Below are 26,829 nucleotides of genomic sequence, written 5' to 3'. Positions count from 1 at the left end.
TCCTTCGCACAAACGAAGATGGCAGAGGTGCGAGGGGGCAAGGCAGCGGCCGACGGTTTCCAGCTACGAGATGGCTTGCTCATCCGTAAAGGGGCCATCTACGTGCCGGGTGACGAACTTCGAGCCAAGGTGCTACAGCAGCTGCACGACGCACCCACGGCCGGGCACTTTGGCAAGGAGAAGACGGTGGAATTAGTAGCCAGGGATTTCTGGTGGCCTGGAATGAGAGGGGAGGTCGCAGACTACGTAGCGAGGTGTGACACCTGCCAGAGGGCAAAGCCGGTGCACAAACCGCCGGCTGGACTGTTGGAGCCGCTGCAAACTCCGGTCGAACCTTGGGAAAGGGTGGCTCTGGACTTTGTCACGGATCTGCCCAGCTCAAGGGGCAAGACGGCAGTGTTGGTGGTGGTGGACCTGTTCTCCAAGATGGCGCATTTCATTCCGTGTGCTAAGGTGGCCACGGCGGAGCAAACCGCCAAACTGTTCATAGACCACGTGTTCAAGGTTCACGGTCTGCCACGGTCTATTCTGTCCGACCGCGGGCGGCAGTTCATCTCGAACTTCTGGCAGAAACTGATGGGCTTCCTAAACGTCAAGATCAATCTGGCGTCGGCGAGACACCCGCAGACCAACGGGCAAGCGGAGCGAGCCAATGCCATCATGCAGCAGTACCTGAGATGTTATGCAAACCAACAGCCTGCGACGTGGGTGGATTACCTGCCGCTTGCAGAGTTTGCCTACAACAACACGAAGCACGTATCCACGGGCGTCACGCCGTTCTTCGCCAACAACGGGCGGCACCCTAGAACCTTTCCGGGACTGGAATGCAGGGGAGAAGGGGAGCCGCAGTCAGCAGATGCGTTCGCGTCGGAGCTGCAGGAAGTCCACGATCAGCTGCGGCGCCACCTGGAGCTGGCTAAACACGCATACAAGGTACAAGCGGACAAACACAGAAGGGTTGGCGAAGAGCTCCACGTGGGAGACTGGGTCTGGTTAGCAGCCCACGCAGTGCCGGCCAGGTCGTTGGCCAAGAAGAAACTAGGGCATAAACAACTGGGGCCCTACCAAGTCGAAGAGCAGGTCAACCCGGTGGCTTTCAGGCTGGCGCTTCCGGAGGGTTCCAGAATGCATCCGGTGTTCCACAGATCGGTGCTCACTCCCTACAAGGCACCGCACAGGTTCCAGGAACCCGGAACGGCGCCGAGTCCGCTCAGAGAAGGAACGGGGCACGCGGGAGTGGCACAGGAGGAGCGCATCAACGAAGTCACGGAGATTTTGGACTCCAGATGGGGGGAAGAGGGAGTAGAATACTTTCTCGCCAGGGAGGGCACCCCGGCCAGTGCGAACAGATGGGTGCCGGGCTACGCTTTAGACGAACCTCTGCTCAAAGACGAGTTTCATGCCCTCTTCCCACATAGACCTATGCCAGCAGACTTTTTCGACGACTGGCTTTTCACGCCCACGCTTTCGGACAGCACGTTCAGGGGGTTCGACTCGGACGAGGAACCAACACGAGACGTCCGTTCCCCGGAGGGGTCACCCTCGGGATCTGTCTCAGAACCCTCGTATTGGTGGGACGATAGGCCGGAGGAGCAGTTCCGCAGGAAGTGGCTGGACTGTTCCGGCCGAGCAACGCCGCCTGGAGGAAGTGCGGGAGAGACGGACAGGGACATTTTCGGGGACGACCCTGGTTTCGAGCACGGCGGCACAGAGATGGAAGAGGAGGTGACTGTCGTCAACGAGAGCAGAGAGGAAGACCTGGAAGAGTGCCGCTGGAGGCCCGCCACGGGAAGCGACCGATATCCGACGTTCGTCCCTTTGCAACAGCAGCCCCCAGCTCCAGCACCGGAAGGAGGGGAGGGGGGACTGGGGGGCTTCGAGGGGGGGATGGATGTCAGGGGTTTAGGTGCAGAGGCACGGGCAAGGGAGGAAACAGAGAGCGAAGGGGAGGAGACAGAGGAAAGGATGAGTGATGACGACGACCCGAGATCTCCCAGTCTTTCCAGTGAATCAGAGGATTCACAGAAAGGAGCACCAGTGGCCAGGGCAAGGGGGGAGTCTAGGGAGGCACCCCAGGAAGATAGAGCCAGAGGAGACTCAGGGGGGAGCAGCTGGAAATCGGGACCAGCGTCACCGCCAGGAAGCAGGGAAGAGGAAAGGAGCCAGGAGGGAAGCGCTGGCAGCTCACCACAGGAGGGAGGGCAGGAGTCAGGAGTGGCCACACCTCCATCGGGGAGCGAAGAAACGGTTAAGAGGAAAGTGGAAGGTTGGGCGCGCGCGCCAAGTTCAAATGCAGAGGAAGGCGGCGCAGTGAGCAGCCCCGAAAGGGAACCGGGTCCTAAAGCCCGGCGCAAGGAGGCAGAAGGGTCTGGGTCAGCGTCAGAAGAATCCCGGAAGGAAGAAGCCCCGGGGGGTAGAGGGACCCAGAGGAGGACAGTCAGGAGGAAAAGGTGGAGCAAGGCTAGGATATTAAGTTGGTGCGCACGGGGCGGAGACTCAGACGGAGCCTCGCCGATCTAGCTAGTAGACGTAGAGTTGCAGACAGCAGCGTGAGAATGGAAACTGTAATTCAATAAAGACTTTTACGTAATGACCGCTGGCTAGCGTGATCCTCTGTGAGCTAGGATCTTGAAGCAGCTCTGACAGCTGGAAAATATGGTTTTACTATCATTATTATATAGACTAAGTTTCAAGAGCACTTCAATCATGTCTAACTTACTCTTACCAGTCACAATATCTGAGGTGGTGTGTCACTGCTTTGCCATCCTGTCTGCTGTGGTGGCACTGCTGCTTGTTGGGACTGGGATGGGTTCCAAATAATAAGCATACATTTTCCATAAATTGCCAACTTAGAAACATGAGTTAAAAATAAGAACTGACATCAACATAGCGATAAACCCACCTGAGAACCCGTTCTGCAACTCAGTGGGATCTATATGCGTTTATAAAGTTCCTGGCCACCATTAAACCACCAAATTTCCCAGGAAGTCAGCACAAAGAGAATTGCATGGTGAATGCTTAGAATTTCAAGGCTCTTAAGCATTAATTTCAAAAGAATTGCACGCAGCCAACTTGTTAAATCATGCAACTCTTTGATAAAGTAAGTGTGGGGTTCTGCCTATATAATGTGTGTTTCCTTTCAACACAGCAACCCTTAAGTGCTTCATTTTTCTGCACCTGGCAACTGTTGTTAAAATTTCTGCATCAGGACTGTCAACATATATTTATGGAAAACAGTCTTCATTGTATTCTAGCCAGAGAATAATCTCCTTTTCTTTGGTGCCTTCATTCTTCTTGATACGCTGGTAGCGATGGTGGTGATGGCGACAAGTGAACATTTAAGCAGCTACAGTTTCACAGGCTCCTACTTACACTACAAAACACACACAAAAGGGGAGGGGGGAAGCCAGATATTCTTAGATGCTATGACTTTGTTCAGAAAACCCCCCCTGTTATGTATTGGCTTTAAACATGAATTTCTGATTTTGCTGTATTCTAAAAGCTCCATTGAGCCCAAAGTTAAGCACATCTAATTCAGACTAAATTCAGTGGCAAACATCAAGGCACATTCTTAGTTCTCCCCTGGGAATAAAGATACCATAAAGTGTTTAATTTTGGGTAGATGAGACCCCAGCTCTTATATTTACTGTGTGATTTCCCTAGAGTTCTTTTCCCAAAGTCGTCCCAAACATTTCTTTGGTGTATGTTTTCTCAGCTTTTACAATGGCTATACTTCAGCAATATTTGCTAAACAGTTAAAAAAATTAGGTGTGCCCTTACTTTGAACAGGTAGGACACATCTAGAGTACATACCTGTGCATACATCTTAAGACTCACGGAATAAAATAAGACCAAATTCAATGTAGACTTTCATAGGATGACACTGAATTTATTTAGCAAAAAAAACCTTCTGCCTCCCAGCCCAATGCACAGTCACTCAGAAGTCCAAATGAATTCAGTCTGACTCACTCCCAAGTAAATATGCCTAGAATTATGAATCTAGACAGCAAAGATAAAAAGAAAACAATAAAAATACAAATACTGAAGGGTAAAATTGATATAGAAACCAAATATTATACAACCCCCCAAAAAAACTAATGTACAGGGATCAGCAAAGAATATGTGGTGTAAAAATATTTTTCAGATACAATCAGTATACAGTAACTAGTTTACAATATCACAAACAATAGCACTTACAGAGGAGATATTGAAATAAGAAATATAAAAATTATTTTCTGCATACAAGGAATGCAGATTTGGTTCTGTTCTGGAATGTTTGAAAAAGAGAAAGTAGCACTTCCAAGTTTTACAGTCTTCTTAATTGCTTTGCTGCCAGATTCTGTTTTTTTTATTAATTCCTTTCAAATTAATTAAGAATTGTTTGCCAAAAATTATTGATTACACAATTTTGTCTAGATGCATGCTGTTAAGAGGGAGCCAACGATATTCTAGCAATTCCTTTTGATGAAGTAATCAGGAAGCTTCTGGGGCCTGTTTCAGCTGCTGAGGGGCGTGCTTCAAATGCAAATTACTGCCAAATGAGATTCTTTCCAAATTCCAGCCAATTAAAATATATTTAAAGGGCAGCTGCTTAAAGGCAAAAACAATCCTTCCTCACACCCCCAAAACTGTTGCAAGAAACTTTCCAGGGCAAAAGTCCTCGAGTTTGTCAAACAAGATCTTTAAAGTAATGCGTAGCTGCTATTTATTTTGTCCAAACTGGTGGAATCTGCGAACGGCGCCTATCTGCAGTCAGAAGCTGAGATGACATGTTCAGCACCACCTTAAAAGAGACAAAGCAGGGAGTGTTTGTTCGGGTGTCAGTTTTCTCCTCTTGGCTCTTTAAACCATGTGTGTTTGGCTGCTTGCCCTCTGTGGAGCTGCATACAAATATTGACAGAACACAGTGGTATTTGTTAAGCTGGATCTTGGGAAGTGAATGATTAAAACTCTGAAGGAAGATCTGAAAACTTCAGCGCTTCCCTCCTCCCTCTCCTCAAGAATCTTTAACAGTGTTTAACAGAGTGAAAGTGAAAATGCTGAGCTTGGTCAAATGAAAACCCTGACCTTCTTTTCCTCTGCCTTTGCCTTGCTGTAGGTAAGGACAAACTTCTTGAAGTGTTTTCGTTCCTGCATGTTTTTTTAATCCCATTATGAATTAGTGGTTGTTTAATGTGTGGTGGTACTGAAAGGGGCTGGGAATGCTTTTGATTTAATTCTGTGATTTGGGGAAAAGTTATGAGACAATCTTTGTAAATAGACAGACTGTGTTAGCCAGTAACTATGCACCATCAAATGTTAATACTACTTTTCTCACAGTTCCATTACAGTAAGTGATAGGCGCATGAATCTCCTCAGACATTTTAAAGACGTACTTAGATCCAAATATCTGGGACACATGAAATTCACCTCAGAATTCCACCTAGTGGTGTTCAACTGAGAGTTCAAAGTTTGCTGCCTGGGTTGTACCTGCAAAACATGACTGTCTCCATCACATAGTTTATCACTGTCATACTGCTTTCTAGTGCCAATGAAAGAGTACTGAAAAACCTGTTTGACTTAAGGTTTTATTTTAACTTGAGAGACTCTTGAAACATTGGATTATTCCCCCCCACTGTGTATGCTACTTTGAAGAAATCACCAGATGACTGAAAAGCTGTATACCAAACATTGTCCTGAAATGGGCTTTTTGTAAGAACACAGTTTATTTATTTATATCTAGAGAGAATGAAATAGACCTATGATGCAGTCAAAATTTTCATACCCACGAGGATTACCGGCTGCTTGTTGCTTCCAATTGCTGCATACTAGCACTCAAAACTGCAGAAGCCTGATGATTGCTTTCCATCTCAGTTGCTTATCACCAGTCTTTGGGGCGTCATCTTTTTTCAATGTAAGCAAAGCATCTTTCATGCCATGGGATCATGTTGCAATAGGAGGGTTTTGGTTAAATATGCCTTGTTAATCTTTAATGTATAAATAGCACTGAGCATTTGCCAACATTTAAGCAACACCCCATGTATCCATTGCCAAAATAAATGCTGGCAGGCTACAAAATAATATTTTTAAAAGAATTTTGCAACAAACTTCAACATGTGGGTTCAAATATTCCACGATCCTTTGATGCATCTTGGAAAACGTGCAAATGCAAGTTTGCCTATTAAAATCCTACAGTTGGGGGCTGGAAGTTTGCAAGCGTTCCTCTGATTGAATAGCACTTATTCATGAAGCAGGTCTAGTTGAGCTCAATGAAACAGCTTGTTTGAATCAGCACTACGCGTCATTAGAGTTAAGTAGAATTAGGCTCATAAGGAATGTTTATAGGCATATGATGTATATGTCTGATTAATATTGAAAGCTACCTTCACAGAGCAACATGTTAATAAACATAATCACATTTTGTGGAATGTCTTTTAAGAAAAGCAGAGATACACAGGGTGAGATGGGATTAGAAGCTGAAGTTTTTGGATTGCCTCTCTTTACTTAAAACATTGGCCCTATCCGCAGTATTACCCTGCCATGGTATTTTATTTGTATCACAACTGCCAAGCTCAGGGGGCTTTACATAGTTTCTCCCATTTTATCTACACAGTGATCTTGTGATTTAGTTATGGTGGTATTGACTGGCCTTAGTGAAACTCAGAAGTTGAAAAGGGTCTCTGTGGTCCAAGCAGATTGGTGTGGATTGCCTTTTTTCCAGCTATGGCTGGTTTGCCCACAACGAATGTTTATGGCCAGGGGTAATCTAGCCACACTGGTCTATTATCTGGAAACCTCGTGTGTGGACTACTGTATGTGGGGCTGCCCTTGAAGAGGACTCATAAGCTTCAATTAGCACAGAAGGCAGCTGCCAGAATTTTAAGCAGCAAGATTGGCTCACTAAATGAATTACTGTACATTGGTTGCCTAGTTGCTTCTGAGCTAATGTAAAGGCACAGATGCTAACCTTGAAAGTGCTAAAACTGTTGGTACTCAAATAGCTGAATATACTCCTCTCTGGGCAAAAACAAGCCTGGCTATGCTTTAAGATTTGCAGAGAAGGGTCTTCTTTGTGCCCCACTGTTAAGGAAAGTTCATTTTGTGGTGATGTGGATGAAGCCTTCTCCTCAATGGTGCCTATTTGTGTCATACCCTCCCACTACAAACACAACAGGTACTTCTTCATATGTAGTAGGAACATTAGAATATATAAGTAGGGCTATGTTGCATAATGCCCAAGAGTAACATTCCTTCCGAGCACCACAAAGATTCAAGGGTAGTGCTGATATCTCCTTGACAATTCTTTACAAACTCAAAGGCCACTTTATGATGGGTGGACCAACCGAGGGGTCGTCACCTCATTAAATGAAAACCTGTTACCTTTCCAACATGGCCACGCAATAAGGCCACATCAAAGCACAAATAAAAAGAGCTACTGTTCCAGAGGGATTTGTGAGGTATGCTAGAGAAAACCATAAGGAAGCTGAATGCCTCAAACACACTCATTTGTTCCAATACATTTGCTGGCCATACTCTTTATTGAGAGGCTGCTGAAAGATGTACACAAAACTAAATGCTTTTCTCCTGGGTTAGCAGTCCAAATCTGTCATTGATGGTTAGGGAAGAAATTTAGTAGACAGATGCAGTAAATATTTTTTTCTGAAAGCAGAAGTAGTTTGTTGCAGGGGTTAAAAAACCCAACCATAGGGTATGACATTTGTAGGACATCGGGTGAGTTAATATGTAGCAACATTTGCATTTCCCATTGCATTCTAGATTGATCACATGCACACACATTCACACAGATACACATAGCAATTGTGAGGCATTAGGACAATGGTGGCCAATTTGCTTCTCCTTCTTTCTTTTTGTTTGGTATGTGTGCCACAAATCAATCCAAACTGTGGCGTAGTGCCATCCTGTTGTGCTCTGCAGTGCATTAGCAAGGTTTTCTGGTATATTTAGATATGGGTTGAATAAAATGGCATGTTCTTCTTGTCTGCTGGGCTTGGAACAGCTAGCACAGGAGAGTCAGCCAGCCGAACTATGCTATAACCAGGCCTGTAGGTCATTGAGGGAGGGGGACACACAACTTTCGGTACCTGTGAAACCCATGCCTCCAGACAGGGCTCCTGTGCATTAGGAGCAGGGATTATAAAATCAAAAGCAATGCTGATTGTTGAACGCATTCTGCTTCTCCTAGATTTGGTACTGCAAAGCACAAGAAGTGTTTGGTCAACAAACATACACATGCAAATTAAATAGTATCTGTAATTCTTCCTGAGGAAATAATGTGATCTGTCTTGGTATATACAGTGGTGCCTCGCAAGACGAAATTAATCCGTTCCACGAGTCTCTTCGTCTAGCGGTTTTTTCGTCTTGCGAAGCAACCCTATTAGCGGCTTAGCGGATTAGCGCTATTAGCAGTTTAGCGGCTATTAAAGGCTTAGCGGCTATTAAAGTCTTAGCGGATTAGCGGCTAAAAGGCTATTAGCGGCTTAGCGGCTTAGAAAAAGGGGGGAAAGCGGAAAAAATCGGAACACTCGCAAGACGTTTTCGTCTTGCAAAGCAAGCCCATAGGAAAAATTGTCTTGCGAAGCAGCTCAAAAACGGAAAACCCTTTCGTCTAGCGGGTTTTCCGTCTTGCGAGGCATTTGTCTTGCGGGGCACCACTGTAACTTGAACTTTGTAGTGTAACAGACAAGGGAACCTGTGACCTTCTATATATGGTTGAACCACAGTGTCCATCAGGCCTGACCACTGGCTATGCTGGAATCCAGCAATGTCTAGAGAGCCACAGGTCCCCCATCCCTGTAGTACAGGGCAGACCTAAACATGCCTGATAATTTTCTAACATTTAAGTCTTGCACTTTTACAGTGCCAACTATAGATCCTTCCTACCTAAAAGATAGACCTATCTGGCAAACAATTTAGGTTAGAACTGCAGCACAGCCTTAACTGGATGCTTGTTCCTGGACAAGGCTGAATGGGAGAAGTAATCATAGTAAGCATATGTGAAGCATCCCGATTAACATCACAGAGTCCTTGGCACCAACCCTGGTCTCAAAATCCAGACTTTAATGGGAATTTTGCCCAAGCTGGGACTACAGGATCCACTTCTTGTAACAGCAAACAGATGTTCACTTACATTTTTTGGAGCTGATTTTGTGCCCCTCCCCTTCTGCTCTATTTCCCTGCTCTCTGTACACTGTAGTGCTCCATTGGGCTTCTCAATATAGTCACTAGCATTTCATGCCTTTGGCATAGAAGAAAACAGCTAAGTTTTGGGAAGTTGCCTTGTTAAGACTTCGTAAAACATTATTTTACAAACACTTTCACATTGACAGCAGGAATGGGACATACCCTGCAATCATAGTAAAAAGGTAAAGGTAAAGGTACCCCTGCCCATACGGGCCAGTCGTGTCCGACTCTAGGGTTGTGCGCCCATCTCACTTAAGAGGCCGGGGGGCAGCGCTGTCCGGAGACACTTCCGGGTCACGTGGCTAGCGTGACGAAGCTGCTCTGGCGAGCCAGCACCAGCGCAGCACACGGAAACGCCGTTTACCTTCCCGCTATAAAGCGGTACCTATTTATCTCCTTGCACTTAGGGGTGCTTTCAAACTGCTAGGTGGGCAGGAGCTGGGACCGAAAGACGGGAGCTCACCCCGCCGCAGGGATTCGAACTGCCGACCATGCGATCGGCAAGCCCTAGGCGCTAAGGTTTTACCCACAGCGCCACCCGCGTCCCCCAATCATAGTAGGTTATGAAAAAGCATTATGGAATCACCATGAAAGCTGTCAAAGTCATATATATATATCCCACACAGCTAGCAATTGGGAAGATACTGTAAAGGTGCAAAAGTGTTATTTGTTATTTATGCAAAAGTATTTGTCTTGGTGGACTGGACCAACACTCCGTTTTTCATGCTGTTGCAATGCAGTGTGACCAGTCTGAAACAACTGGCTCACATGTGCATTAGAATGTATGTACAAATGTTTAATTCAGTTGTGGGAATTACAGCTTCAAACCCCTTTCTTAGCCTTCCACTTTATTAGATAACCTTGAGCAGACTACTCTTTCTTGGTCTCTCAACCAAGGCAGGACAAATGGCACCTAGAATTTTGTAGGTCTCAAGATGGATGGGGCCTAACTATCTTATTGTTCTTCCTAAACTACAGCTTCTTACCTGAAGTGTAATTTACTGATAGTCTCTTAGAAACCACAAAGCTGTTTCTTCTAAAATAAGGAATCACCCCACCTCTCAAGTATAAAATCCAGCACTGTAGTCTGATGGACTGGAATTTCACTCTTCTTGCACAGCAGTAATTAACACTGATAAATGAGAGGGCACGTCCGTGAAAGACCTTGGCAAGCAAAGCACATTGCTGTGGTTTGCTAAATGCTACTCATGCTGCCTTAATGGAATTATTGCTTTCTAAAACATGAGTGCTTTTCCTTGTCAGAGGACCACAATCATCTTCCAGAGCAAAGGAGTTCCTCCTCCCCTTCTTTTTCTGTGTGGTGTGAACCACTAAATATAAACATAGTATCATGTTTAGAACTACTACTACTACTGTGGTAAGCCACATGAATTTTGTGTTTTGTCATTCTATCACATTGGGTATTCAAGCCATATACAGTGGTACCTCAGGTTACAGACGCTTCAGGTTACATACACTTTAGGTTACAGACTCCGCTAATCCAGAAATAGTACCTCAGGTTAAGAACTTTGCTTCAGGATGAGAACAGAAATCGCGCAGCGGCAGCGGGAGGCCCCATTAGTTAAAATGGTACCTCAGGTTAAGAACAGTTTTAGGTTAAGAACGGATCTCCAGAACGAATTAAGTTCTTAACCCGAGGTACCACTGTACTTCATTATTTGAGGTTTGCTTGAGGGTTACAGATTGGCTTGTTGCACTGGGGGAGTCTCCCACAGCAGCTGGGATGGTTCATGTAGAGAGGAGGGAAGGATGAGAGGGAAGGGGCAAGACTGTTCCAGTCAAAATGAATCTAAGGTCCACTCCTTATCTGACTTTTATTGGATGAATACAATTCAAAACAGCACCTAAGCCCCACTACTTTATGCCTTGACCAGCCATGAACTTTACATTGGCCTGGACAGAATGCTAGCTCCTAACCTGCTGCACAGTGACTAACCATTATTCTTGAAAATGGTTGAAAAACTGCTGCTGGTACAGTTGGGTGCAGGTGTCTGATTGTTGAACGGGGCAGCAAAATGAGACCATATATTACTCATTTTATTCTTATTCTTTTTTAAAATTAAATTTCTATACTGCCCTTGATCAGAGGATCACAGCAGCTGGCAGTAGCGGGCAGTAGCAGCAGCAAAAGAAAGAGAAAGGAAAAAAAGAAATGTAAAAAACCCAACTGTCCTGCAAACAACAGTGGTGCCTGGTTGTTTTTCAGAAGATGTATGATAACCTGCTATCTATAGTTTGATCTTTTCTGGTCCAGTAAAAGGGCTCTTAACTTTTGTGATTGCAGAGCATGAGAAAGTATGAGCAGCAATTGCTGTTGATCTTAATGCAGATTCACTTTGAAGAGTTAGATTGCACTGCTATGGACCTATGTATGTACATATTAACATTTTAAAGTGTCTCATCTCTGCATCCTCAAGCATAACTTGTAATGGTATAATTCTATCTCAAGTAGGTCCTTCTAAAATTCAGTAATGTAAAGGGAGAAGAGAGTTCACTTTTGAACAGAATCCACTTGTTGGTCTCTGATTTAGACTCCATTAATGGTATATAAACAATCATCCATAAACCTGTAATACTAGTCTGCATGAAAGCTAGCATATATGATTGAGGAGAGATTGAGATGAGCAACATCTCATTTCCCAATCCTGCCTTAACTCTTTGGGTCAAATGTACCAAGTTACTGCAGCTTGAGTGGTGATACCCAATAGACAGTGCTGCCATAACCAAACATGGTTGATCCCACACCAGCACTTGTGAACTATTATGAAAACTTATGGGTAGCCTTCCTTGCCTTTCTCAAAGCTGAAATAACAGCAGAACACTCTTACATAATAGTTTAAGAGGCAGCAAATGACATGTATTGCTTTATTGATTGTTACATGTTTGCTGAGACTAAAAAACAACTGGAAAACACAACAGTACACTAGGAAAGTGCATGTAAGTCTGGTCTTGTTAAGAATCAATTCTACAAGAAGAGGGACAGATATGGCGGTAAGAAGAAAGGGTGGTGTGAATCTATGGTCTCATCCTTACTACACATTTAGAGCAGTATCATACCACTTTAAACAGCCATGGCTTCCCACAAAGCATCATGGGAAGTGTAAGCTGTTAAGGGTGCTGAGAGTTGTTAAGATCTGTGTAGATCTGTGAGGGGAATAGGGGTCTCCGAACTCTCAACCCCCATAGGAAGCCACAGTTCCCAGAATTCCTTGTGGGAACCCATGACTGCTTCAAATGAATAGTGCAGATGGGACCTACCATGTCTAGCTTGTCAAAAAGAATACTGACAAAAATGTTACTAGAAGAAATGTGAGAAAATTCTGCATCTTTTCCAGTCCTTTACAATCCTATGGCAAAAATAATGTGTGACCCTGTCTCTTTAGTGAGGTCAAGCGGCACAGGGTCTTTACCTCAACAGAAGATTCCCTGGATCATTTCCTGTACTATTTAATTCAACATGATGTGATTTTCTCTCTCCAGTGGATTCAGTGTCTCAGTAAGGCAATAAGACACAAACAAACCATACCTTGCGAAAATGCTTTGTGATTATTTGGCAAGGCATCTGCAGTATATGAGGGACTGCTATTAATAATAAAAGTATGTTGCTGAAAATAGAGCTGCAAGCTATAAGGGGAGGGGAAACCCAAAGGAATTACTGGGCCTTATTGCACCATATTTGGCTCTTCCAGCAAAGTAGTCGAATGTGCCAAATATGAGTAATTTTTAAACAAAGAAATCTATGCATGGATTCTGGATTCCAAAGGGGGAAACTAAGAAAATTGAAGTTGGCAATGAATGCACATTTGTGCAACTAATGGATTCTTTTCTTGTTTCTTGCCTCTCAGTTCCTAAAGCTTCTGAGAGGCAGCAGAGGGGTGTTTTCAGCAGGCTGCCTTAGTGACTGGCTTCTTTTAGCGTTAGGCTTATTAACAGGCCTCCACCTCTCAGATATTTCAAGGCATATATGGGTTTTCAGTAGCTTTCTTTCTAAAGGAAATGTGGGGAAACTGTATGATACTTCAAATGTGTCCCTGGGAATTTGGTACCACACAGTAGAGAACCCTTGGCTGCCATCTTAGGGATAGGAAGAAAGAGTAAGTGGCCACTTACTCTTTCTTGCCGTGGGATGAGAGAGAACAGATGAGAACTCTGCCTTACAATTCTAATAGCCAATATCTATGGCTTTAAAGGAACTATTTATTTTCATAGTGGATTTTGGTCCACCAAGGTAAATAGATGAAGCTCACTTTTGGAATGCATTTTATCAGGTTTCCGGGGCTACTTTCTTCCTATTCAGCAATAGAGATAGATTTGCATATGGCTGTGGATGAACCTGGACAAAGCTTTGTGTTTGCATGTTCCCCTCTTCTCTTCAAGCATGACTGGATGGAGTTTAGTTTAACTTTTAAAAAATAATAATCACAGTTTAACATTATGTCCGGACTAGATACTGTATCTTGGGTTTAAAACAAACCCTGGTATGTTTCAGAACAAGCAGACTTCGAAAGCTATGGGTTACAAAACTGGTTTGTTAAACTAACCATTGCTTGTTTGAAATCAGGGTCCCTAATTTGAATGAAATGCTAAATCATGATTGTGTGAAAATGAACGAAAATGCTAGCAAAGGGAATTTAGGAGTACATGAGTCTGATACTTATTCGCTCAGGGTTGTTTGGGCTCAGCCACAAAGGGCTAAACCACCATTTAGCATTGCGTGCAAATATGGCCAGAGAATTCAAGCCTGGAGATTGTGAAACTAGTCTCTCTAACACTTGGAGACCATGCAGATTTAAATGGTTTTTAAAGAATAATCCTGAAATGAGTTAGGTGGGACTAAACAGCTAACCAAATCTCACATAAAGGGGCCTGTACTGGAACTAGGCTCTTGTTTGTGAATTTACAGTCAAAAGATTCTTCTTTTTTTGCAATCCATTCTTGTTCTGCATCTTTTAAAGACTGATGAGCATAGCATTGTGTTGTTTTTTAAAACATTTGGAAGCAGTATAATCTTCTATCTCTGCACTGCCCCCTTATTTAGATTAAAATCTTTAAAGAGCATTTGATATGGTGACCTTTGGTTTACAAAATAGAGACTTTAGCAAGGAATGCTGATTGCACATTGGCTGCTGCTCTTTGGACCAGACTAAGGCTATCAAGATAAAAACGTTAGGACACAAAATCCTACAGAAATCTTAGGAGCAGGCAGAGCTGGTTCCAAACTCTATTTTTTTTCTTAAAGGAATGGAAGGAAAACAATATATTCTGAAACAGTCACCCTGTGGCAAACATCCCACCACATATAACTTCTAGGCTTGCTATTTTCATACTTCTTTTTACATCGATTTGCATCATAGCTTACTTTGAGAATGATCACTGTTTCTATTTATTAATTCTTGCTTTGTGCTCCTAAACTGTTCAAAGAAACTGAAATCATGCATGCACTAAGCACCTTGAAAGAGATTATTAATAATAGAAGCAGAACGCGTTTAAATTCAGATTACATTTTTTTTAAAGTCAAATGGGATGGGAAAAGAAGGCAAAGAAACATATTTCGTTATTCTAGCAAGGCAGACTGAATTAACTCAAATAAACAACTTTGTAAGATAAATGGACTCGTTCCTTTGGAACTTTCTTCACATATTGACCGTTGAGATTATGGCTCCTATCACATGATTAGAAACATGTTGTGCATTTTCTTTTTAATCTCTGAAGAGCCAAGATCACAACCCAAGACCTGCTTGTCACATAGCATTGCTTGTGCAAGTAGTCTACTTGTATAAGTGGTGTAATTGATAATTCAATATCTAAACTAAACTTTGCCAACCTGGTGCCCTTCAGATGTTTTGGACTACAGCCCCAACAAGCCGCCTCCAACCATCATAGTCAACATAGTCACATGTTGGCAAAGGTTAATCTAAATTTGCTATTAGACTGTTCTCTCACTTTCATCAGTAAACAGGGTGGTGTGGCTGATTCTCTCTCATGTGACAAAATCACACTGGAGATGTGCTGCCTGATGGGACAGCAATGAGCCAAGCAGCTGTGGGCGAAAAGGTACGCTTCAGGTGCCAACTGCAAACAATTAAATCCCCTCCAAACAACCACCATAGAGCAAAATGCCACCACTGCTTTGGGCACAGCTGAAAAAGACCTCCCCCTAGCAGTCACCGCCCATCTGAAGCATAGCTGTCAGCGTTTCCCTTTTTTTAAGGGAAATTCCCTTATTCTGAATAGGATTCCTCGCAAGAAAAGGGAAAAGTTGACAGCTATGATCTGAAGGACCTTAGTAGACTCTTAACATCAGGCAGGTACATATGGAAGTAGGCACTCTGAGGTAAAAGCACCAGAAAATAGCCAAGCTGTTCAACCAGATTGCTATGGGAAGCCTATAGTATCTTAAGGCTAGGTAGAGATTTTACAGTTAAAACAAGCATCTTGAGCTGGATTTAGAAATGAACTGGTAGCCACTGGGAGAACTGGTGAAATATGTTCCCAGCAGACTGCCTTGGTTAGAATCCTAGTAACCTCTTGTTGAATCAGCTGCAGTTTCCAAATTGTATTCAAGGTAGGCACTATGCACAACACATTATAGTAGTCTAAATGGAAGGGTCCAGAGCATGGATCACCATAATGTAGCTGTTCATAATTACAGTAATTATTTCTAAATTATTATTATAGTAATTATTTATATTTGCATATATACATATAAATTAGAATATGGAAATTTTATTCCAATCAGTATCCTACTCTCACCTCTTTTTTGATGATGCATTTTCTCTTTTTTGGCGATATGTAAGTGGCCATGCTTGGATTTCTGTCATGTTCTAATTTCATTCACCTCAGAAGTGCTTGGTGTCCTTCAGTTTAGGTGCAGATGGGGGAAGGAGGTCACAAATTTCAACAGGGAAAGTTTTCCCTTTCCCAAAAGAAACAGCAATTCCATAGTGTTCCAGAAATATTTGTTAGAGTAATACAAAATGTGAGAGTTGAAAGCATTCCATTACAGTAATGATGATATTAAAGAATTTGCTACTAGTCTCATGATTCATGAAACAATAATCAAAAGAAAAGTTTGTTTCAGTAACAAAAACTTGCTAGAAAGAAATAAACTGGAATTCTATGAACAAAATAAATTCTGTTCTTCTCAGATAACGTGAAAACTGATGTCACTTCTAATTCTCTTGAGGGAAAAATGGCTACAGTTAGAAGTACATCAATGCAGCCATTTATTACCCAGAGCAGTCTATAAAAAGACATTGTGTACAAGTTTTCACTTTCCATGCCAGAAATGCATTCCTGGAACATAACTGCAGTCTTTTTTATTTAGTAATTTAGATTATAGTTTCTCCATGAACTTTCATAACATTTATTTACTACCCTAAAGGATTCAGTCGAGTGCTTGTGGAATCCTTTAGCATCTAGTATTTTCATTATATTATATAGGTTCATGAACCTTATGTGGAAAATAATCTTAGTAGGCAGATTTACATGAATTTACAAGCTTTACGGAGAAGCACAGAGGAGAGAAGTATGTAGGATTATATCAAGGGGAAATGTGCTGGCTGGAACAATTGTGGGAACATGAGGAAGGGGAGGCAAAGGATGCAAACAATTATGAAATCCAGTGGTGTTCATCCACCAGCAGAATGGACTTTCCTCTGGTGGTTTGGGGTTATGATTATGCTTCCAGAGCAGATTTTGGGCAGAGGGTTCCAGGGGTAGGAAAGGAATGGAAAAGAGCAGAAGTTCACTTGCATGAAACTAGATGTTGCCTGTTGAGTTATTGGGTCAAGTAGGACTCTAGCATTTTGCCTGCATAATATTATCAATTTTAAAATTGGGAACGGTTCGGAAATTAAGCTTCTCACTTATGCCAAATGAATTAAGTTCTTTATTTTGCATTTTATGTAACAACCTCTAGGTACCTGTGAGAAACAATTAAAATGTCGTGTGACATCTTCCCTAACTACTCTTATATATAATAGCTTATATATCTTATATATCAACAAATCCTTTTCTATCTGAATGAAAGAGGTTCAGACTATTAGGGCTCCTTACCCAATTTTATTTTTAAAAATCCCATTGTTAGTTCTGGAAACCAGCTTCTTAAACATTAATTTTAATCTACTTTACAGAAGATTAAATAAATTAATAAAGTACAGTATCTGATATTTAAAATAAAATGTTGAAGATACAAACATGTAAATACAGGCAACTTCCATGTGTGGGTGTGGTACTGTGCCTGAAAGCTACATAATTTAGCTATATTATTAAAGAAATCATGGATACTTATCTATGGATTAATTATCTGTGTTGAACACAAAACAAAGCAAAGTAAGAAACTAGTGACATAGAGCTAAAATTGAAAATTAAAGTAACTGGGGAGGGGTTTTTTTAATTAAGAAAGTAAAAGGGCTCTGGGAGGTCGAAGTTTGTTTGTTTGTTTGTTTGTTTGTTTTTAATTGCTTTCTCATAGAGGCCTTGTGTATTTTCAAAATCAACATGATATGATTAGTATTTAGGCTGCTTTTCTGAGCAAATGCCCATCTAAAGCGGCTTGCAGGCAAAACAGGTAAAAAACAGTACAGAGTTTAGAACCATACACAATTTTACTTTTATCACACAACTACTCAACAGTTGTACAGTGGTACCTCGGTTTAACAACAGTCCGGTTTAAGAACGATTTGGTTTATAAACTCCGCAAAACCGGAAATGGTGTATTGGTTTGAGAACTTTACCTCGGTCTAAGAATGGAATCTGAACGGTGGAAGGGCACAGACGGTGGTAGGCCACATTAGGGAAAGCACGCCTTGGTTTAAAAACGGATTTGGTTTAAGAACGGATTTCCGAAACAGATTAAGTTCGTAAACCGAGGTACCACTGTATCAGGTATCAAACTTTATTTCAGTCACAGACCAGCATAAGATAAAACATATGGATAAACTGAACACATAAGACTTAAATCAGGCAAGGAATAAAAAACTAGTAATTAGTAAGGGAGAAACCGTTAAAAGCTACTATAAGGGAGGGCGCGTGAAGGAGCACAGACCTTGCATTTTGGGCCTACAGTGGTGCCCCGCAAGACGAATGCCTCGCAAGACGGAAAAGCCGCTAGACGAAAGGGTTTTCCGTTTTTGAGCTGTTTCGCAAGACGAATTTCCCTATGGGCTTGCTTCGCAAGACGAAAACGTCTTGCGAGTGTTCCGATTTCCCCCCGCTTCCCCCCCTTTTTCTAAGCCGCTAAGCCTTTAATAGCCTCTAATCCGCTAATCTGCTAATAGTGTTGCTTCGCAAGACGAAAAAACCGCTAGACGAAGAGACTCGCGGAACGGATTATTTTCGTCTTGCGAGGCACCACTGCAGTTTGTGGCGCAAACCATCCTTTGGTAGCACAGAATCTAGCAACTGAGTATGTAACATATGGGTTTTCATCTTGAAGTAGCAGGAAGGTATAAAGTTATTCTGTGCAACCTGGGAATTTATGTAATACAGTATAGGCAAGTTGAACCTAGCTGGTATATCTGTGTAGTATTGTCAGTGAAAAAAGAAACGTTCTGTTATTTCCAGTTGCCCAGAGCCACATGGGCCTTTCCTCTCCTCATATGGTATCTTCCTAAAGTGGCCTTCTTGGATGGCTGAAGGGAGGGCCTGGCAACAGTCCAGAGTGAAAGCCCTTTGCTGTTCTGGAATTTCAAGGTTCATCATATATGGCATCTGGGAGGTGAAGTGTCTTCTGGTTTCACTGATTAAAAATTTCAGGGACCTGGCTAGATCTTCTTGGCATTTTGTATCTTCCACACACTGTTTGATGGTTTTTGGGGCTTGTTAAAACCCAAGTCAAGTAGGATCTGCCGGGTGAAGCCTAGAGTTGTTATTATGTTTATAACTGCACGTTTCCATGTCATTCGGAAACCATCCTTAATAATTAAGGGAGGAATGCCACGCAGGAGGAGAGAGAGTCTCAGCCAGTAATTTAGTGTGGTGATCCTTACAAACCCAGTTTCAAGACATATGATAGCACTGGAGATGTGTTTAAGCACTTGTAGGGCTGATCTTAAGAACTTAGATTGTACCACTTCTAATGGTGTGCAGTTGGCAAAGGGGCCTAATTGGGCACCATATACAAGTTGTGCAATGAATTTGACCTCAAAATGTTTGAGGGCTGCAGGTATATATTGTCAGCCTTTAGTCCTGAGATACCAGAGTATTGCATTTATGCATTTCTGGGCATTCCCTGCAACATAATCCCCATGGGCTTTTCTGCTTCCTGAAGAGTGAAGGGTTATACCCAAATATTTGAAGCGGGTGACCTGCTCAATCTAATGGCCATTGATGTACCATGAGCAAGGTTTGGGCCTTTTGGCAATGATTTTGGTTTTCTGATAATTTAGTTTGCTCTCCTTGCAGTATACTGCCAGTGTTTTCGTGGCTCTTTTAATGCCTATAGGAGTTCTTGAGAGGATTGCTGCATCATCTGCGTAAAGCAGCACAGGGATAGATATGCTTTCCTGCTAGTTTTGGAGGCTGTAAGTTCATATTGTAGAAGAGAGGTACAATATCATTTATATAGAAATTGAATAAAAATAGGGCCAATATGCTCCCTTGCTTGATGCCTTTTTTGGTTTGGACTGCGCCCCATTGGTCAGATTGAACCCAACATTGAGGGACCTACCAATCGGGTATTGTGGCTGACCAATCTTACCCACCCACAACACAGGAGGTCAGTCTCCAGGTCTCACTGCAACACTTGCCCTCTTTTAGGGAGGACACGGTTGCTGTAGGGTAACCATAGAGAAGGATGTATATCTCATGACCACCCACCATACTGACCTAAGGCATGGGTACACCAGGAGAGCCAGTGGAGCAGATCTTAAACTGCAGATTGAATGGTATGAGTGCACATATATTCCAATTAATAGCTTTGGCCCAAACCATTTAGTGCTTTAAAGGAAAACCTGCTGTCTAAATTGCGACTGGAAACACACTGGCAGCGATTGCAGCTTATATGTTTGCATATGAACGAGGCCATACATACACTGTCTTCTAACTGTATTTACTCTTACTCCTTACTGCCCAAATACTTTCCTTCCTTCCTTCCTTCCTTCCTTCCTTCCTTCCTTCCTTCCTTCCTTCCTTTCCTCTGCTGCTAAAAACGTACATTACGTCCCTTAGGACAAAGATAAATTTATTTATTTAGAATGCAAGGGTTCAATCCAATCCAAATAGCTTTATTGTACTAGCTATTGGCCACGACATGCAAGGTTTTGGAATCATTCCCACAAAGTCTGTCAAATCAGAACAGGGAAACTCTTTGCTGAGATTCACGTCAGAAAATAGGGTTATTTGTATACTGTATTAAAAACGTATGTGCTGCAGAGAAGCTGACTGTGCCATGTTATTACAGTGAAAAAGATGTCCCGCAGTATATTCAGCATACTTCAGTATCACCATAAATAAGAAACAATATTTGTGGTGACCATCAAGCGATTAAAAGAAAATAAAAGAATGGATTTGAGTACTGTAGTTAACATTAGATTCAATCAGATAGTTGCAGGAAGTTCTGATTTTCTCTCCCCAAATTAATGCTTGCTGGCTATGAGTAATATTATCAATAATTCATCACCCGAGTTCATTTCGATATGATCTGTTGATGCACACCACCAGAGCACATGGCAGTAATATGAGCATTTAGGTGATTTACAGATCTACAAAATAGCAAATAATCAGAAATTTCTTCAAGTGACAGCCTGCAAGGGCTTTTGAACATCTGAAATGAGGATGTGCAACGAGATCAGTATATTATAAATCACGTTCATCTTTTTTTAGTACTCTCTGGTGGTCCCAGGGTAGAAGTGCATGCACTTAGACCATCTACTTCCAACACTGTTTCCAGTACCTAAGTGACAGATTGTGTTTTATATAATGGTGCTCTTTCTATATCCTTATTAACTCTTTAGTCCCTCAAGGCATTTTACATTCACTGGTGTGAATCATGGAAACAGGCACTATTTGTCTGCAAATATTTATGTATGTATGTATGTATGTATGTATGTATGTATGTATGTGTCTGTTAATCCTGATTGTTGTGGTCTTGAATATGAATCATTTAATAAAGCAAACCCTGCAATGGCAACCCATTCTATTGCTTTGTAATAGAGATGCATTTTCATTTTTGTATATGCTGCACTTCCTACATATAGCAATCTCTCCAACTCTGTCCTGTCTGTCCACTCTAGCTGCTCCATAGAGTCCCTAATTACATGAGAGGGGTTACGTGCATGTGATTGTTGCTGTGAGGTGGGCAAAACCTCTAGATAGGCCCAATTTGTCTGCAGACAAATTCTTCCCTGGCCCTGAATACGGCAACCAGTTAATTCCACAGCAAGGTTGTGCTAGAGCACTGCCTGCTTACCTGCAGGCAGGGCTAAAAGATATAGGGTGGGTGGGATGTCCGTTGCTGACTAACACTGCCCACTCACAGCACTGCCAGCATATTGTGCTATGGGGGCGGGTCTAAGTGAAGACTAGCTCCCCTAAGTCCACCTCCAAAACCACGCCCACTGGAATGGCCATAATTGGCCAATTTGAAGTGCAGTTTTTGTCAGGACAACTCAGAAGACCCTGTGACTGGCCAAGGCTGTTAGTTCCACCATTGGTCACTTGGGTTAGGACTTCTGCCCCCCTGGTTCCCCAATGAATTTATATAGAGTATTTGTATTGCTACTGCTGTGGTTTTAGGATTTTTTTTTAGTTTAAGTTTTATTGTACTGAATGTGTGGCTACTCTGTAAATTTCTGTGGGTATTCTGCGATAGAAAAGTAATATGATAAATACTGTACTAAACATAATAATTTAAATGGAGGTGAGAGCATCCTGTAGAGGTGATTTCACTTGGTACTAGTTTAGAACCTTTTTTTTTAAAGTGTCATGCAGTGCAATGCTATACATGGTTACTTGGAGCTATCTCCCACTCAATTCAATGGGGCTTTTTATCTAGTAAGTATGCTTAGCACGGTGCTAGCCATTCCTTGAGAATGTAGGCATTTCTTCATATAGTTGTACAAAAAGGGGGTAACTCAAGATAATAATTTTGTTTATGGTTTTGCCTTGGAGGGAAAAAAACCCAAGGTCCTTGTGTATTCTGCAATGTGCCATGACTAAAATGTTTGTCTGCCTTTTGCTAGAGGTGGAGAGTGTTTTTGTCTGAGACACAGCTGCATGATATGGATTAGCCCTAAACAGGACCCAACTTGTATCTGTGGTCTCTGGTCTTGCTTAAGAACACTTTTGCAAATATTTCACATAGGAGGCCTTTTACTAGGGCATGGATTCCTTGGTCAAAATTGATGTAGCCTAATCATTATATCTTGGTAAAAGCCAAGAATGTTGCGTCCACAGGTGGGTGATCTATAAGAAGAATCTCAAATTGCCATCATGAATTTATACTGTATATGCAATGGTGAACACATTGTTCAATTTGATCAGAAACTTTTTTATGTTCTTGACATGTGTGGAGAACGTGCCTTGTGCTTTCATAGTATGCTTTTCCTTAAGTAAACTTTTTAATCAGCTGGCTAGGCAAGAGATATGCCTTTCTGAGGACATCTAGGGACATGCATGTGGTCTGTAACTGAACTAGTAAGCTACAGAAAAAGCTGGTCGATCATGTAGAGTTATAGACTGAATTCTCTAAAGCAGCAACTGTGTGGATTCAAAATTCAAGACTACAAATCAAACAGACTTATTTCTTGACAGTACAAGACAATTGAGAGACCTTAGATTAGGTATGCCTCAAGGTGTGTATAATAACATATGAGCCTTGCTGGATCAGGCCAATGGCCTATGTAGTCCAACATCCTCACAGTGGCTGACCAGATGTCTGTGGGAAGCCTGAAAGATAGACAGGAGCATTATTATTCTTATTATTAACCACCCTGTACCCTGAGGTCTCAGGGCGGTTCACAGAATAAAATCAAAATATAAAACCACAAAATGCGTAATAAAAACAAAAACAACAACCACCCAATAACCTCCCGCCCCCCCAAACCCCCACATTTTCAAAGGGCATAGGATGTTAATCAAATCAAACAAAGACCTGGTTAAAAAAGAACATTTTTGCATGGTGCCTAAAGGTGTATAATAAAGGCGAACTTCCCTGGGGAGAGCATTCCACAGATGGGGAGCCACTGCAGAGAAGGCCCATTCTCGTGTTGCTACCCTCCGGACCTCTTGAGGAGGAGGCACACAAAGAAGGGCCTCAGAAGATGATCTCAGGGTCTGGGTAGGCCCATATGGAAAGAGGCAGTCCGTGAGGTATTGTGATCCTCAGACATTTAAGGCTTTATAGGTCAAAACCAGCACTTTGAATTGGGCCTGGAAACTAATTGGTAGCCAGGCAGTCGGACCAGGATCAGTGCAATATACTCATACTGTTTTGCTCTAGCGAACAACCTGGCAGCTGAATTCTGCACTAGCTGAAGTTTCTGAACTGTCTTCAGAGGCAGCCATATGTATAACACATTGCAGTAATCTAACCTTGAGGTTACCAGAGCATAGACAACAGTAGATAGGGGCGTAGCTGGACCACCAGCCGAAGCTGATGGAAGGCACTCCAGGCCACCTGAGCCTTGAATGACAGCAAAGGATCCAGGAGTACCCCCAAGCTACAGACCTGCTCCTTCAGAGGAAGTGTAACCCCATCAAGAGCAGGCAATCTCCTACCCATCTGTCCAGGGAACCACCCACTAACAGTGCCTCAGTCTTATTGGGATTGAGTTTCAGTTTGTTGGCTCTCATCCAGTCCATTACTGAGGCAAGAAACTGGTCCAGCACTTCCACTGCCTGACCTGCAGATGCAAAGGAGAAATAGAGCTGCGTGTCATCAGCATACTGCTGACAACGTACTCCAAACCTCCGGATAACCGCACCCAGCGGTTTCATGTAGATGAACCCCACATTGAAGGTTTCATGGGGCTGAAAAGCACTCCCCAAGCAACACCCTTTGGGAACAACCATCTAAGTAGGACTGGAACCACTGCAAAGTGGTGCCACCCACCTCTAGTTCGGAAAGTCGCTGCAGAAGGATACCATGGCTTATGGTATTGAAAGCCACTGAGAGGTTGAGGATAATTACCGGTAACAGGGACATGTTTCCCTTCTCTCTCTCTCTCAACAGAGATCATCATACAGATAGACCAAAGCAGTTTCTATGCCAAAACCAGGCGTAACAGCATTCTCCCCACTTGCAGTTCCCAGCATAATTCCTCTGACAGTGGAGGTAAAACGCAGCCTTCATGGTTGGTAGCCACTGGTGAGCAATACAAGGTTTGTTATTTCAGTGCCTTTGTCTTGAGTAAATCTCCAAGGGCAGAGGTTGCTTTCCACAGTAACATATACTAAAAATGTATAGGAACATATAGTAAATCAGAAGTGATATTGTCACTGTGCTCAGAGTTTCTTTACTCCCACAAATGTCAGTCATGGAATGAAAATGATGTCTGTCGGGGGCAATGACATAATGATGGCATCTAACGTAAGGCAGAGTTAAACAAATCATGGCTTACTGGGAATGAGCAAGCATGCTGGTGCATGCTGCTCACATCATGTCTGTCTCCTCCATTTGCTATGCTGGGAGGAAACAAACCAAAGTCTTTGGGAGGAAACAATTCTTAGTGCTTTTGTGTGAACCAATGCTCATGAATTCTTTCTCTCCAAACAAGCCATGAGGATAAGCCAAGAACAGACCATGTTTCAGGATGCATGCTGGTGCCAAGTCCCTTTTCTGAAAAGTCTTCCAGTAGGTCTTTGAGGTCCCAGAACAGCACCACTATCAGAAATTATTCTGCTGGTGTATCTCTGGGTCTCATCTGCATTACTTAACCATTGTGTGTGAATTTGATAGGCTATTTTAAGGGTGTTAAGGAGACCTAATCTACCTTGTGATATTAAAATTTCAGCATGTGCGTGTGCATGAACACACACACACACACACACACACACACACACACACACACACACACACTTTACCATAGCCAGAGTTCCCTTCACTTCCTTTTCAATCATCCACTTACTGTGCAAAATCACTTTCCAGCTGCTTATACCCCTTGACAGTTGGGTGTGTGAAAGTACATCTGTCAGAGCATTGTATATTCAAAGGTTGGCTCATCTGATAACAATTCATATTACTAGATATGTCAGCTTCTATTGTGTACCCACAGCTATTTATTAGGCCTATGTAAAATGTATTTCCTCCACCACCACCTCCCCCAAATCCAAGTAAGTGCTGTTGTCTTTTTAAGTTTATCCTTTTTGACAGATAAAAGCTGAACAAGGATGTCTACACCTAAAATAAGGTTGTTATTGCCTCAAGGGAAATATTGGATGCATGAGAACGTTTTTGCTAATTGTAGAATAGAGAGGCCCTTTATTTTGGCAGGAGAAAGTTGCAGGCTGCTTATGGCACATGCATATACTTGCAATGCAATTACATTTAGGGTTTGATTTAGCATTGCTAGTGTATGGTGTCTATATTTCCCCCTTAATATATTTCTTTGGTGTTCTGTGTAATACGTGCTAGATAGAAGGAATTAGCTTAATACAAACAGTTCTTAGTAACCAGATACAGCATTGGAGTCATCCAGCATTTGAAATAAATCCAAAAATTGCTTTTTGTATAATTACCATGTCAAGAATTTTAGATTATTTAAAATGGCAATCTTTCACCTCATCAATCATAAAGCATGATAGAAGGCTTTAAAAAAAGCACAATACTTCAGATTATAATTTTGTTTACTGTGTATCTTGCTATCTGTTATTTGTCAAATGAGTCTCAAATCGTTCAATGCATCTGCTCTTTACAATTTTTTATTTATTAATTAAAAATCCCCTTCATATCAGTATTTAAAATGTAGTGTTGCAATTATCAATTTTAGATATTGTACCTTTTGGGATTTGAGGGGATTTTTGACACATCAAAATTATTTTATTAGATGAAATGTTTCTATTTCATTAGAAGAATTAATTAATTAGATGGGGGTCTTCTAATAGTCTAGTATTAGATAGCTGTATTTCAAGGCGAGCACCAAGTTTGAAGGTTGCCTGTCAGTGGTGTCTGGTGTCCATTATGCCTGGTAGGTTGGAAGATTGGGAGACTGATGGTAGGAGGACGCAAAGTGAATGATAAGCAGAGCCAACTAATTCTAGTTTTATCTCTGTCCTTCTCCCTGCTGAGTTCTAAAATGACAACACTTGGACTAAGGAGAAAGCTGACAGACAATACCACTCCATTGACAAATAGAATGTAAGAATTGTTGTTTATTTATATCCCGCCCTTCTTTCCCAAGGAGCCCACAGGGGCAGACACAGTAATGAAAAACATTTTTAAAAATCTAAAGTTTTAAAACTTTCTAAACATAGTTAAAACATTATCCAACCCAGCAAAAAATACTGTACCTTCCTCTGTAGTAGATTTCTGCTTATGGCTAGTATGGCAGCAGCCTGGTGAGTATTAACTACTCTGTGTGTAATTTCAAATTACCTTGATGATGTAAATTGGGTTTTGAACCCAATTTCAAAATGAAAGCGTATGGCTACCTGTATTTTACCACAATTACGCAATGTAACAATGAC

At 42.2% G+C, this 26,829-nt stretch overlaps 1 protein-coding gene across 1 annotated transcript in view; it reads left to right on the top strand.

Annotated features, from left to right (window-relative positions):
- The first annotated feature begins 4,626 nt into the window (after window positions 1-4,626).
- The window catches only part of NCKAP5 (NCK associated protein 5), a 548,005-nt gene continuing 525,802 nt past the window's right edge, over window positions 4,627-26,829 (top strand). The window contains exon 1 of the mRNA XM_081199370.1: window positions 4,627-5,098. The gene's annotated coding sequence lies outside the window, so the exon portion shown is untranslated. The remainder of the gene's footprint in view (window positions 5,099-26,829) is intronic.

The sequence above is a fragment of the Podarcis bocagei genome, assembly GCF_964188305.1.
Source record: "Podarcis bocagei genome assembly, chromosome: 1".
NCBI classification, from domain to species: domain Eukaryota; kingdom Metazoa; phylum Chordata; class Lepidosauria; order Squamata; family Lacertidae; genus Podarcis; species Podarcis bocagei.
This window is presented reverse-complemented; position numbering and strand designations above follow the sequence as displayed.